At 43.0% G+C, this 12,256-nt stretch overlaps 1 protein-coding gene across 4 annotated transcripts in view; it reads right to left on the reverse strand.

The window, feature by feature from the left end:
- Positions 1–12,256, reverse strand: part of CALN1 (calneuron 1) — a 230,474-nt gene that overhangs the window by 142,928 nt on the left and 75,290 nt on the right. The window lies entirely within an intron of this gene.

A 12,256-nucleotide genomic window follows, 5' to 3' on the forward strand; every position in this document is an offset into this window, starting at 1 on the left:
CAAGTGTGTGCATTAAGTTTCAAAAAATATATCCATGTCAGAGGCATGCCAGGTACACCATTATTTCATACCATGTCAGTGTATTCACATACTTTCAGCCACAAACCAGTATATATTCAAATGCGGTATCCACTGCTCCCTAATGTCTGAAAACCGGCTGGATAAAACAAAACACACGCACATACTGCCCTCTAGAAATGCTGCTGAAAATTCAGCCCTACGCATTCACTATTAAATGCATAACTTTGAATTTAGAAATACAACTGCATATGTTTCCAAATTCAGCCCTTATCATCCTGGAATCTCTGGGGAAAGCCAAGTCAGAAAGTCACAAACGACCTTATACTTGCTGGGATACAATCTGCCGAATTTTAAAATGGCCACGTGCGTAAAAATCAACACTTACGCATGTGGCCGGGCCCTGTGCGCGCTGCAGGCATTTTCAATATGGCCCAGCCACACGTGTAAAGGCTGATATGCGCACAAGTGCTTGGCCCTGAAAAAGGGGCGGGCTGGGGGTGGGACGGAGGCCGAACAGGACAGCGGCCATTAACTGCTGTTCTGGGGAAGCGCGCACTGGCAGCTGGCCGGTGCGTGCAAATTGCTTCTGCTTCGACGGAGCAGTAAGTAAAAAAATTTTTTTAATTCTTTTAGTTAGTTAGGGAGTAGGGGTCAGGATGGAGAGGGGACAGGGGAAAGGGAAGGAAGGTTAGGCAGGGGGGTAGGGAACTGGGGGAGGCCTGATTACATCGCCTTGCATAATTTGCTAAAATTCACCCCCTCTGCTCACGCCGCCCGCACATACGCGCGTGGATTATGAAATCCGGCGCGTAGGTGTGCACAGCCCATGGATTTTATAACATGCGCTCTCCGGGAACCGCACACACACGGATGCGCGCACGCACCTTTTAAAATCTACCCCAATGGTTCCACGCTGGCTATGCTTTACACACATACACACACTACAACAGCTTCACTACCCCTTGTGGCTGTTGGGATTAATATGACAGAGAAGGGGCTCTGGATGTCAGCTTAAATATTTATCTTGTAAGAAGCAAAGTTGAAAGTGGCAAGGCCCAATATGGCCTACTAGCAGAGGTGGTGGAGGCCATCATTGTAACAGGTTTTGGCAATATACTTGGGACAGATGTGGAGGGCAGTGATAGGAAAAGGGTCAAGAGGTCAGATAAAGGACATGAAGTGATAAGAACATAAGAAAATGCCATACTAGGTCAGACCAAGGGTCCATCAAGCCCAGCATCCTGTTTCCAACAGTGGCCAATCCAGGCCACAAGAACCTGGCAAGAACCCAAAAACGAAGTCTATTCCATGTTACCATTGCTAATGGCAGTGGCTATTCTCTAAGTGAACTTAATAGCAGGTAATGGACTTCTCCTCCAAGAACTTATCCAATCCTTTTTTAAACACAGCTATACTAACTGCACTAACCACATCCTCTGGCAACAAATTCAAGAGTTTAATTGTGCGTTGAGTAAAAAAGAACTTTCTCCAATTAGTTTTAAATGTGCCCCATGCTAACTTCATGGAGTGCCCCCTAGTCTTTCTATTATCCGAAAGAGTAAATAACCGATTCACATCTACCCATTCTAGACCTCTCATGATTTTAAACACATCTATCATATCCCCCTTCAGCCGTCTCTTCTCCAGGCTGAAAAGTCCTAACCTCTTTAGACTTTCCTCATGGGGAGCTGTTACATTCCTCTTAACATTTTGGTAGCCCTTCTCTGTACCTTCTCCATTGCAAATATATCTTTTTTGAGATGCGGTGACCAGAATTGTACACAGTATTCAAGGTGTGGTCTCACCATGGAGCGATACAGAGGCATTATGATATTTTCCGTTTTATTCACCATTCCCTTTCTAATAATTCCCAACATTCAGTTTGCTTTTTTGACTGCCGCAGCACACTGAACCGATGATTTCAATGTGTTATCCACTATGACGCCTAGATATCTTTCTTGGGTTGTAGCACCTAATATGGAACCCAACATTGTGTAATTATAGCATGGGTTATTTTTCCCTATATGCATCACCTTGCACTTGATAGGGAGTTGCTGGGTTGCAGGAGCACCTACCCAAAGTGGATGAATCTCAACTGAGCAGACTGGATGGACCATTTTGGTCCCCATCTGCCATGATTTACTAAGCTATGCTACGAAGCAACCAGATCTCATTCCATGTGAAATAATTCATGACTCTCATGATCATGGCTGCTCCCAGAGCATGAGGCCCTTCTAAGACAATATTCTGTGTGCGCTTTTGAAATACTACAAAGCATGCAACAAGAGAGGAAAAACAGTTCTCTTTTCAGGCTATGAAAAAAGCATGCATTTCCATTTGCCAATTGGGAGGTCAATTTTCAAGGCAATTTATGTGGGTTAAAAGTATTTTATCCACATTTTTAAAAAAAAAAGTCAGCGGTCCTCGATAGGGCTAGAAGTCCACATGTCCCTAAATAAGCATGCGCTCTTTTAGCAATATTGACAGGAGGCATTCCCAAGTGGGTTTAGGTCAGGGAGGAAAACGTGTGCGCATCAATGGTTTTCAACTCCATTCGTATACATTTTCAGCAAATTTCCACCCACAGAAAAAGCAGAGTTGCTTAGGGGTTGTGGCATGCTGGGCATGCTCGGTGTGCCAGTAAAAGTTTCTAGAAGCTTGGACAAAAGTGTTCCATGTTGGGCTCCATCTGATGATGTCACCCATCTGTGAGGATTACCATCCTGCTTGTCCTGGGAGAAAGCAGGGTGCAAGTATCCATGTGTAGTGCACACCCGTGGACATTTTCAAACAGGGAGCAAACTTTCTCACGTACCTTTACCTCAAGAATTGCTGAAATGCCAGTGGCTTAACCAGTACACGCGGTTTTTGTCATCCCAATGCAGACCCTTTGAACACTGTGCCCTCCACTACCCCCCACCCCCGCTTCATGAGATATTTTATTCCCATGCATTTCACCCCCAACTGAAGTTTCCAGTTTTGCATCTCTTTCTCTCTCTCATGTGGACAACTGTGGTGGAAATCCTTTAAATCTTAAGAAACTCTTGTATAGTCATAAACATTCAAACCGATTTAAAAAAAATGCAAAACATAAAAACCAAAGAAATCATGTCCATCATCTTCTCTATTCTGTTTCAACTTCTAACATCAGGATCCATAACTTTGCTTTATTTGGTATCTACATCTCAAGCCATTACAATAAGGGGCAGATTTTTTAAAAGTACGCACGCGCGTACTTTTGTTCGCGCACCCGGCACAAACAAGAGTACGCTGGATTTTAATCGATACGCGCGTCGCCACGCGTATCTTTTAAAATCCGGGGTTGGCGCGCGCAAGGCTGCGCAAAATCGGTAACATGCGTGCGCCAAGCTGCGCAGCCTACCTCCATTCCCTCCGAAGCTGCTCCGAAATCTTACGCGCGTACCCCTTTGAAAATCTGCCCCTAAGGTTTTAATTCACAACACACAGCTAGTAAAGCACATAAATGCATCCCTGCTCCTAATAATTTGATGGGGCTATGAATTCTCCAGATACCTGAGATATTCTGGTAATTTCCTTCTGTATAGAAAGCCAGTCCATTTTCTGCACGTTTGGACTGGAGTTATTTTTATTTATTTATTATTTATTTATTTAAAGAGTTTTCTATACCGAGGTATAGCTATCAGCCTTCACCCCGGTTCACAGTTACAACATGTTACAATTAACAGTGAACTGAGAGGAAAAACAGAGGTTACATCTAAGAATTAAGTAATTGAAATTAACAATGTTATAAAATAAACAAATTAAAAAGTTTAACAATTAACTTCAGGTGGGGAAAAATATAGCGTTTAACACTCAATGAGGTAGATTTTCAAAGGGATACGGGCGTAAGATACGCGCGTAACCCCCCCAAAACCTACCCCAAACCCCCCCCTGCACACGCCGAGCCTATTTTGCATAGGCTCGGCGGCTCGCACAAGCCCCGGGACGCACGTAAGTCCTGGGGCTTGCAAAAAGGGCAGTCGGGGGCATGGCCAGGGGGCGCGGTTAGGGATCGGGGGTGTGTCCAGGGGCGTGTGGACAGTCCGGGGGCGTGGCCGAGTGCCCCGACACAGCGGCCTGTGTCAGGGCCTGCCACGCCGGCGCGCGTAAGTTACTACTGCCCAGAGGCAGTAGTAACTTCTCCGATAAAGGTGGGGGGGTAGAAAAAAGTTCCCTCCGAAGCCGCTCCGATTTCGGAGCGGCCTCGGAGGGAACGGGCAGCGCGTGCAGGGCTCGGCGCGCGCAAGTTGCACAAATGTGCACCCCCTTGCGCGTGCCGACCCCAGATTTTATAAGATATGCCCGGCTACGCGCATATCTTATAAAATCCAGCGTACCTTTGTTCGCGCCTGGTGCGCGCGCGTATGTTTTTAAAATCTACCTCAAAGTGTTTATCATCAAACCATGTAGTCCTTAGTTTATAAGTGTTCTGATAAACGATTGTAAACTAGATATGTTGTGTGCAATTAGCCAATACCATCTTTGAAAGCTTGATAAAATAACCAAGTTTTAAGCTCTTTTTTTAATGTCTTGATGTTGGTTTGAGCGGATAAGTGAGCGGGTAGCGAGTTCCATAATTTTGGACCAGCTATGGATATGGCTCTTCTCCTTGTGTTGGATAGTTTGGCTGATGGGAGTGATGAATTTCTAGTTGTAATTTACTTGTTGTTCTGGTTGTCCGATGCGATCTATGTACATGTTTGACATTGTCGAAGGCTGTGTTGTCTGTTTTGTGAATTGCGTTGTGGAGGATTGTAAGTATTTTATATTCGATTCTTTTTTTGACTGGAAGCCAATGTAAGCTATCGAGGACGGGTGTAATGTGGTCTGATTTCTTTTTGCCAGTTAGGATTCTTGCTGCAGCATTCTGTAAAATTTGAAGTGGTTTTAAGGTCACTTTGGGTAGGCCTAGCAAGAGTGCGTTGCAGTAGTCGATACTGGTGAAGACGAGAGACTGTAGGACGGTTCGGAAATCTTGGTGGTGAAGCATTGGTTTTAGGTGTTTGAGTATTTGGAGTTTGTAGAAGCCTTCACTTGTTTTAGTTGAGATGTGTTTCTTGTAGGATAATTCACTATCAATCCAGAAGCCGAGGTCTTTTACGTTGTGTTTAAGTTGTATGCGGATGTTGTCTATCTGGAGGGATTGGATGGTTTTGGGTCCTGGTTTTTTTCATTCGATTAGGATGCATTCCGTTTTGCTCATATTTAGACATAGTTTTAGGTGGATTAGCATCTTTTTTATAGCTTCCAGGTGAAAGGTGGCAAGTGTCAAAGCCTCTTCTATGGTTGATGTGATTGGGATAATGAGTTATATGTCGTCAGCATACATGTAATAAGATATGCCTAGGCTAGACAGTAGATGGCATAAAGGGAGTAGATAAATATTAAAGAGTGTAGCTGAAAGGGCAGACCCTTGTGGTACACCAGTCTCGAGGGGAATGGCTTCAGATGTTTCATTGTTGATGGAAACTTTGAAGTATCTGTCTTTTAAATAAGAAGTGAACCATGCAAGAGTTTTGCTAGAGAGACCTATGTTGGCTAGACTAGATATTAGCTTTTTGTGGTCGACCGAGTCAAATGCCGCTGAGAGGTCGAGAAGAATTAGAATGTGACCTATATTGTTATCAAGGCTTCTTAGTATATTGTTGGATAGGTTGAGCAGTAGAGTTTCCGTGCTGAGGTTTTTCCTAAAACCGTGTTGGGTGGGATATAGTATTTTGTGGTTCTCGAGGTGTTCATTGAGTTGTTTCAGTACCGCTTTCTCTGTCAATTTTGCAAGTTGAGGTAGATTTGAGATTGGGTGGTAGTTGTTCATGTTGTTTGGGTTAAGGTTCTTTTTTTTTTAGTATAGGCCTGATTGTAGCTGTTTTTAATTTCATTGGAAGCTCCCCATCTTCAAGAGATTTATTGATGATTGCTGCTACTGTGGGGGCTATTGAATGAGCAATTTCCTTTAGATCTCGTATGGGGATGGTGTCTAGGTCATGTCGAGCTGGGTTAATTTTTCTAAGCATTTTTTCAGTTTCCGTTGAGGAAATAGGTTCGAAATTAGACCAGTGTGTTGTTGCTGAAGTGTGTGTTTGGATTTCTTCTGCTGGGGAGTTAATGAGGACATCCGTTATTTTGGTTATTTTGCTCTTGAAGAAAGTTGTTAGATCATGGCATAAATTTTTGGAATCGGTTGTGTTGAAGTTTATGTTTTCAGGGATGAGGTTGTTAACAATATTGTAAAGGGATTTGGAGTTGTTGGAGGAATTTCTGATCTTTTTGCTGTAGTAGTCACGTTTCGTTTCCATTATCATTTTTTTGTAGGCAGCTAGATGTGTGCGATATCTCTGTAGTGTCATGGGACACTTGTCTTTTTGCCATTCTTTTTCATATTTCCTAAGGGTGGATTTCATTTTTCTTAGTTGAGTGTTGAACCATGGGTTCTGTTGTTCCCTATGATTTTTTAGCTGTTTATATTTCTCAGGGTTTATATTATTTGCTGTGTCTTCTGTAATTTGAAACCATGAGTTGATGGCATTACTTATATTTGAGAGGTCCAGATTTGCTAGTTGTTTCCCAAGTTCTTGTTGGAGAATTTTGTTGGAGAATTTGTTGGAGAATTTTGGAATGCAAAGTGTTGGAGAATTTTGGAATGCAAAGTTCAATAGTATTTCTTTACATTTTTGATTGAGATTTGCTACATATAAGAAAAGCATACGATTTAACGTAAAGACCAATAATCTGGTAACACCCTCATCAATATCAGAGTTTAATGCTAACAGAGCAAACAATATACGGCGAATGATGTGATGTAAATAGATGTGAATAGAGTGAGCAACAAGTTATGAATAAGGTTGCACTCCGATGTTTTCAAAGTGAGCAATAATTATGAATGATATAATGTACAATGCTTAGTAGGATTAGATCTTGTATTTATTTTAAACCAATGATGAAAATGCACATAAGTGGAATAGAAGAATAACAGCAAAATTTCAAATCCCCTGCACGTGGGGAAAATGGGGGCTACTCGCACAAGAGCCAGGCCTCTATCAAGGGGCGGGGTGGTCCAGGGGGGCATTCCAGGGGGGGCGGAGCTGGAGGCCACTGGTACAGCGTCCATTTGCCACTGTGCTGGGGGATCGCGCGCCGGCAGCCTGCCAGCGTAAGTTCGAAATAAAGAAAATAACAAAAGTTAGGGACTTCAAAGGGATCGGGGAAGAGAGGGGAAGAGGGAGGGAGAGTAGATAGGGAGGGGTAGGAAAGTTCTCTCCCAGTCCGCTCCTTAATTGGAGCGAACTGGGAGGGAACTGGGGGAGGCCGATCTCGTCGCTGCGCGTAAACAGGGAAAATCTCTCCCCCCCTGTGCACGCCAGTCCGGATTTTATGTGCCGGGTAGCGCGTGCACATAGAGGCGCACGCGTGTTTTTTCCAAATCTACCCTTAATTGCACAAATATGAACTAGATTATACAGTAACTATTTAATTTGTGGTGTTGAACGGAAAGGTGATTGCCAAACCATATTATTTGATCATTAACCATGATTATGTATGCGGATCTTGTAAACTATTGTGATCTATTTTTGGAATGGTAGTATATACAACGCCTAAATAAAAATTTAAAAATCTATAACTAGGACTTCTCGTCTTAGTCATTTATAAATTGTAAATTTAGGTGGGTTTTCCCCCAGCTAATTAAGGGTCCTTAAAATACAAAAAAAAAATCTGTGTTTATCAGAGTTTTCGTGGCACATGTCCTTTTGCTGGTATCTTTTCCAATTGAATCAAATATGTACATTTGTGCAACTGAGAAATCAGTGCAGAAGAGGCACAGAAGCAGAGAGTAGGAACCAAGGCAGGCATTTAGTTGTGTGAGAGAGAGAAGTGCTGTTTTTCCTGTGTTTAGTCAACAAAAGCAAGTTTGCTTACCGTAAACGCTGTTTCCGTAGATAGCAGGATGAATTAGCCATGCTGTCATGGGATCTGTCAATCAGGCCCGGGAGGAGGAGCTTGTCAAAGCAGAGAACAGAGCTTTGCTCTCTGCGGCTGTGTGTGTGTTCCCGCGCAGGAAAGTAACGGAATCTCCTCAGTCTGTGATTAAGCTGTACTGTAGTCGAAGACTTGGTGACTGCCAGGGAGGAGGGTGGGTCAGCATGGCTAATTCATCCTGCTATCTACGGAAACACCATTTACAGTAAGCAAACTTGCTTTATCCCGTCGATAGCAGGGCTGAATTAGCCATGCTGTCATGGGAGTCCCAAGCTCCCGATCACGTTGTTTATGATATATATGTTTGTACGTGATGCCTGACAGTGTGATGGTCACCGTGGACAGGAGGATAGAGATTGCAGGATTGCTTGCCCTATCTTCGCATCAGTGGCTGCTTATTGATCAAGGCAGTAGTGAGATGTGAAGGTATGGAGCGATGACCATGTTGCTGCCTTACAAATGTCTATGAGTTGTACATTCTTAAGGTTTGCCAAGGAGGCTGCTACTGCTCTGACTTAGTGAGCTTTAGGAGCAGAATGTAGTTGTAAATTCTGTTTATCGTAACAAAATTTGATGCACTGTGCTATCCAGCTGGAGATGGTGCGTTTAGCCACTGGTAATCCAGGTGCCTTTGGATCAAAGGAGACAAAGAGTTGAGAAACACGGGAGTCTGAGTTTGTCCTTTCTCTGTAGTATCTAAAAGCTCTTTTACAATGTGCAATACTTTTTCCCTATCATTTGCATGAGGTTTAGGGAAAAAGGTGGGTAATTCTATGGTCTGATTGAGATGGAATTGAGAAACCACTTTTGGTAGGAAGGATGGGTGAGTTTGGAGAACTACCTTTTGGTGATGAAATTGCAAATATGGAGAATAATGGACCAAGGCCTGTAGTTCACTAACTCTTCGTGCCGATGTTACTGCAACCAGGAATATGATGACCCCTCCCTTATTAAAAGTTTCTGAAAATATATATTTGGATAAATGTATAACAAAGTTGCATTTCCATGATGTCTTCCTTTTATAAACTGTGTCATAAAAATGGGATACATTGGTATCTGATACAGGATCTATGTAATAAAAAGAAAAAAAAATCCAGACAACATAAACATTGTGTTTATATAAAAAATTGAGAATGTGTATTAATTGCTTTTACTTCCTGGGGTCCAATTAATATGCACTCTTCATAGCTTTACTTTCTGCATGGTATATTTTATTATAGCTTCAGGTCCACTGGGATTCAGACTAGGGAGAAGAGATAGAAAAATAAGCATTTTTCACCCCTTCTGAAGGGCATGAAACTAGACAGCTGTCACACTTTTGAGCAGACGTTTACAGAAAGTTATTCATCCTCTGCACAGAATCCTAGAAAATTCAAGAAAGGTTAACATTTAGATGCCCCGGATGCCATGCTCCCACTATTTTTCTTGCGAGAGTCTAAATAGATTTTTTTTTTTTTTTAAGAAAGTCCAGAACCCTTTCTCAAAATACAATTACTTTCGCAAACCTCGATATGGAGCTTATTGAAAAACTACAATTGTATTCAGGAGAGCTTCTTGTACCTGGATGAAACCATCAGGCACCCTCCTACTCCCCCTCCTCAAGAAACAGACAAGGTACAGCCAATTACTGGCTGCTCTCTGCCATCAGGCATCTGGCACTATTCTGGGAGGAACGATCAGCAAGGCAGGAAAAGGAGGCTGTTATGAAGCAGAATCAGCTTATTATTCTTAATCTTATTTTTCTAGTCTGCATTATCAGTGAGAAGGAAGTTTGAGGACAAGTGGTGGAGGAGGTCACGGTATGAGGCTAAAAAAGGGAGTAGGTTTAGGTGTAACACTGGAAACACGTTTTTAGAGGAAAGGGTGGAGAAATCTATGGCATAACCTCCCAGGGAAGGAGATGGAGGCAAGAACAGCATCGGAATTCTAGAAAGCCTGGAGCAAGCTTAAAGGATCCTTAACAACCATTTATTTCTTATGGGGAGGATTTTCAGAGATGCGTGTGCGCGCACACATGCAGCCTGATTTTATAGCATGCACGCGCAGGTGCACGCATGTTATAAAATCGGGGGTCTGCGCGCACAAGGGGGTACACACTTGTGCATCCTGCGCGCACCGACGCCCACGGCTTTCCTCAGTCCCCTCCCAGTCCACTCCAATTTCAGAGCGGACTGGGAGGGAACTTCCCAACCCCCTACACTAACCTCCCTTCCCCTTCCCTACCCACCCCCTAGCCCTAACCTAGACCCTCCCCAAATCTTTATTTTACCTTTTGCGCCTGCCTCGAGGCAGGCACAGGTTGCGCGCCCCAACACTTGCTGGCACGCGATCTCCCGGCACAGCAGCAAATGGGGGTCTCTAGCCCCGCCCCTCCCCACCCTCACCCAGCCTTCTTCCCTTTCCCGGGCACTGGGACTTGCGCGTGTGACCGGGCCTTTGAAAATTGACCCAGCGCATGTAAGGCCGGTCACGCACGTATGTCCCTGGGATTTATGGGCGTACTGCTTTGAAAATCTACCCCTATATGAATACCCACAAAAAAAGTATCCAAGGCAGAATACAAAAATACAAAAAAACCACAATTCATAATATTAAACAAGAACTAAAATAAATATCCCAAAATTCCTGCATAAAAAGGTAAAACCAGAAAATAAAATTGCTTATTGTTTTATATTTAATCTAAAAGCCTATATTAACAGAGCAAAAATAAAATTACCAGAAAAAGTTATCAAATATATATTTTACAGTAAACCCATATATACTTCCCTGTAAACATCTGTAGTAAAAACTCAATAACAATATAAAATAAAATGAAATGAAAAACAGTCTGTTTAACTTATTCTCAAATACTTGGTCAAAGAGCCATATTTTCACCATGCACCTGAAGGCTAACAACTCTGATGCAGAATAAATTTCCAAAGAGAGAGAGCACCGCGACATTGGAACACAGTTAGAGAAGGTTTGCAGAAGAGTTTTAGAAATTACAGAGATTTTTATTGAGAAAAAAACTTCATAGACAGATCTAAGTACACGAGGCAGTGCATGGATAGACAGCCACTCTTGGAGTTAAACAGGGCCTTGGCGATGAAGTGTTTTAAAGGTCAGCAATAAACTGAACATAAATCTGCATGAGGAACCAATGTAGCCTTTTCAAATCAGAACTTCTGTGATCTCTAAATCTAGGTCCTTAGCTGTGCGGAAGTGAAAGTAAAGCCAGAGATCAAGTAGGGTCCACCAACCACCGTTTGGAGCTTGCCCAGAGGCCTCATATGAGCGGCTGCAAAGCCGTGGAGAGACAAGAGGCCTGCCAGGCAGCAAACACCGGTGCAGGGAAGCAGCACAGGCCTGTGCGCCCCCCCTCCCCCACGTAGGAGCAACAAGGAGCAGACAGGAAGGAAACATAGGTGATAGCCGGCGCCAGCCCGATAGTCCCTCCCTCTGCCCGCCCACCACCACCACCACCAGCGGCCTCATACGAGCAGTTGCAACGCTGTAGGTGCTTGTGCCGAGAGGCGCACGCCCTTGGCATGTGCACAAATGAACACAACAAAGGAGCCTGCCCCTTTGTACGCTCCTTCGTGCGTGCCTGAGGAGACTCCTGAAATAAATTGTTTTTTCCGCACAAATCTTGCTTATGGTCCCACCAATAAAGATCTAACAATGGAACAGGTACACAGCATAGAAGTCATTACAAGACAAGGGAAAAATGGATATCTTATGAGATTCTCAAAACACAAGCATAGAAAGAGCACAAACCTGATCTATCCCAAGATAAGTAAAATCTCTCAAGGAATATCCTCCTACCTAACGTTTTCTCTCCCCTTAATTAATCCACAATCATTGTCAAAGAAAATCCCACTGATAAATGATCTGCTACAGGAAATAAATCCTACCATCTGCATTACAGAAACATGGCTGAAAGACAATGATAATGTCCTTTTAAATCAAATTGACAACTCCATCTATAATACTTTTCACTTCCCTAGACAAAAACGGAAAGGCGGAGAGTTACTAATCTGTTAAAAAAAGATTTTAATTTCAAACCCTATAAGGCCAAAATTAACCCTCCCTATGAAGTGACCATTCTAAAATCACCAACAATAAACCTTGGTCTGGTCTATTGCCCACTTGGAACAATCCAAAAAGACTGCTCTCCACTAATTGAAATTTTCACTAAAGTGTTCCCAGATTCTGAATCAACTCTAATTGTTGGAGATTTTAATCTACATGTAAACAGCAT

This window comes from Rhinatrema bivittatum, chromosome 8 (genome assembly GCF_901001135.1).
Source record: "Rhinatrema bivittatum chromosome 8, aRhiBiv1.1, whole genome shotgun sequence".
Taxonomy (NCBI): Eukaryota; Metazoa; Chordata; class Amphibia; order Gymnophiona; family Rhinatrematidae; genus Rhinatrema; species Rhinatrema bivittatum.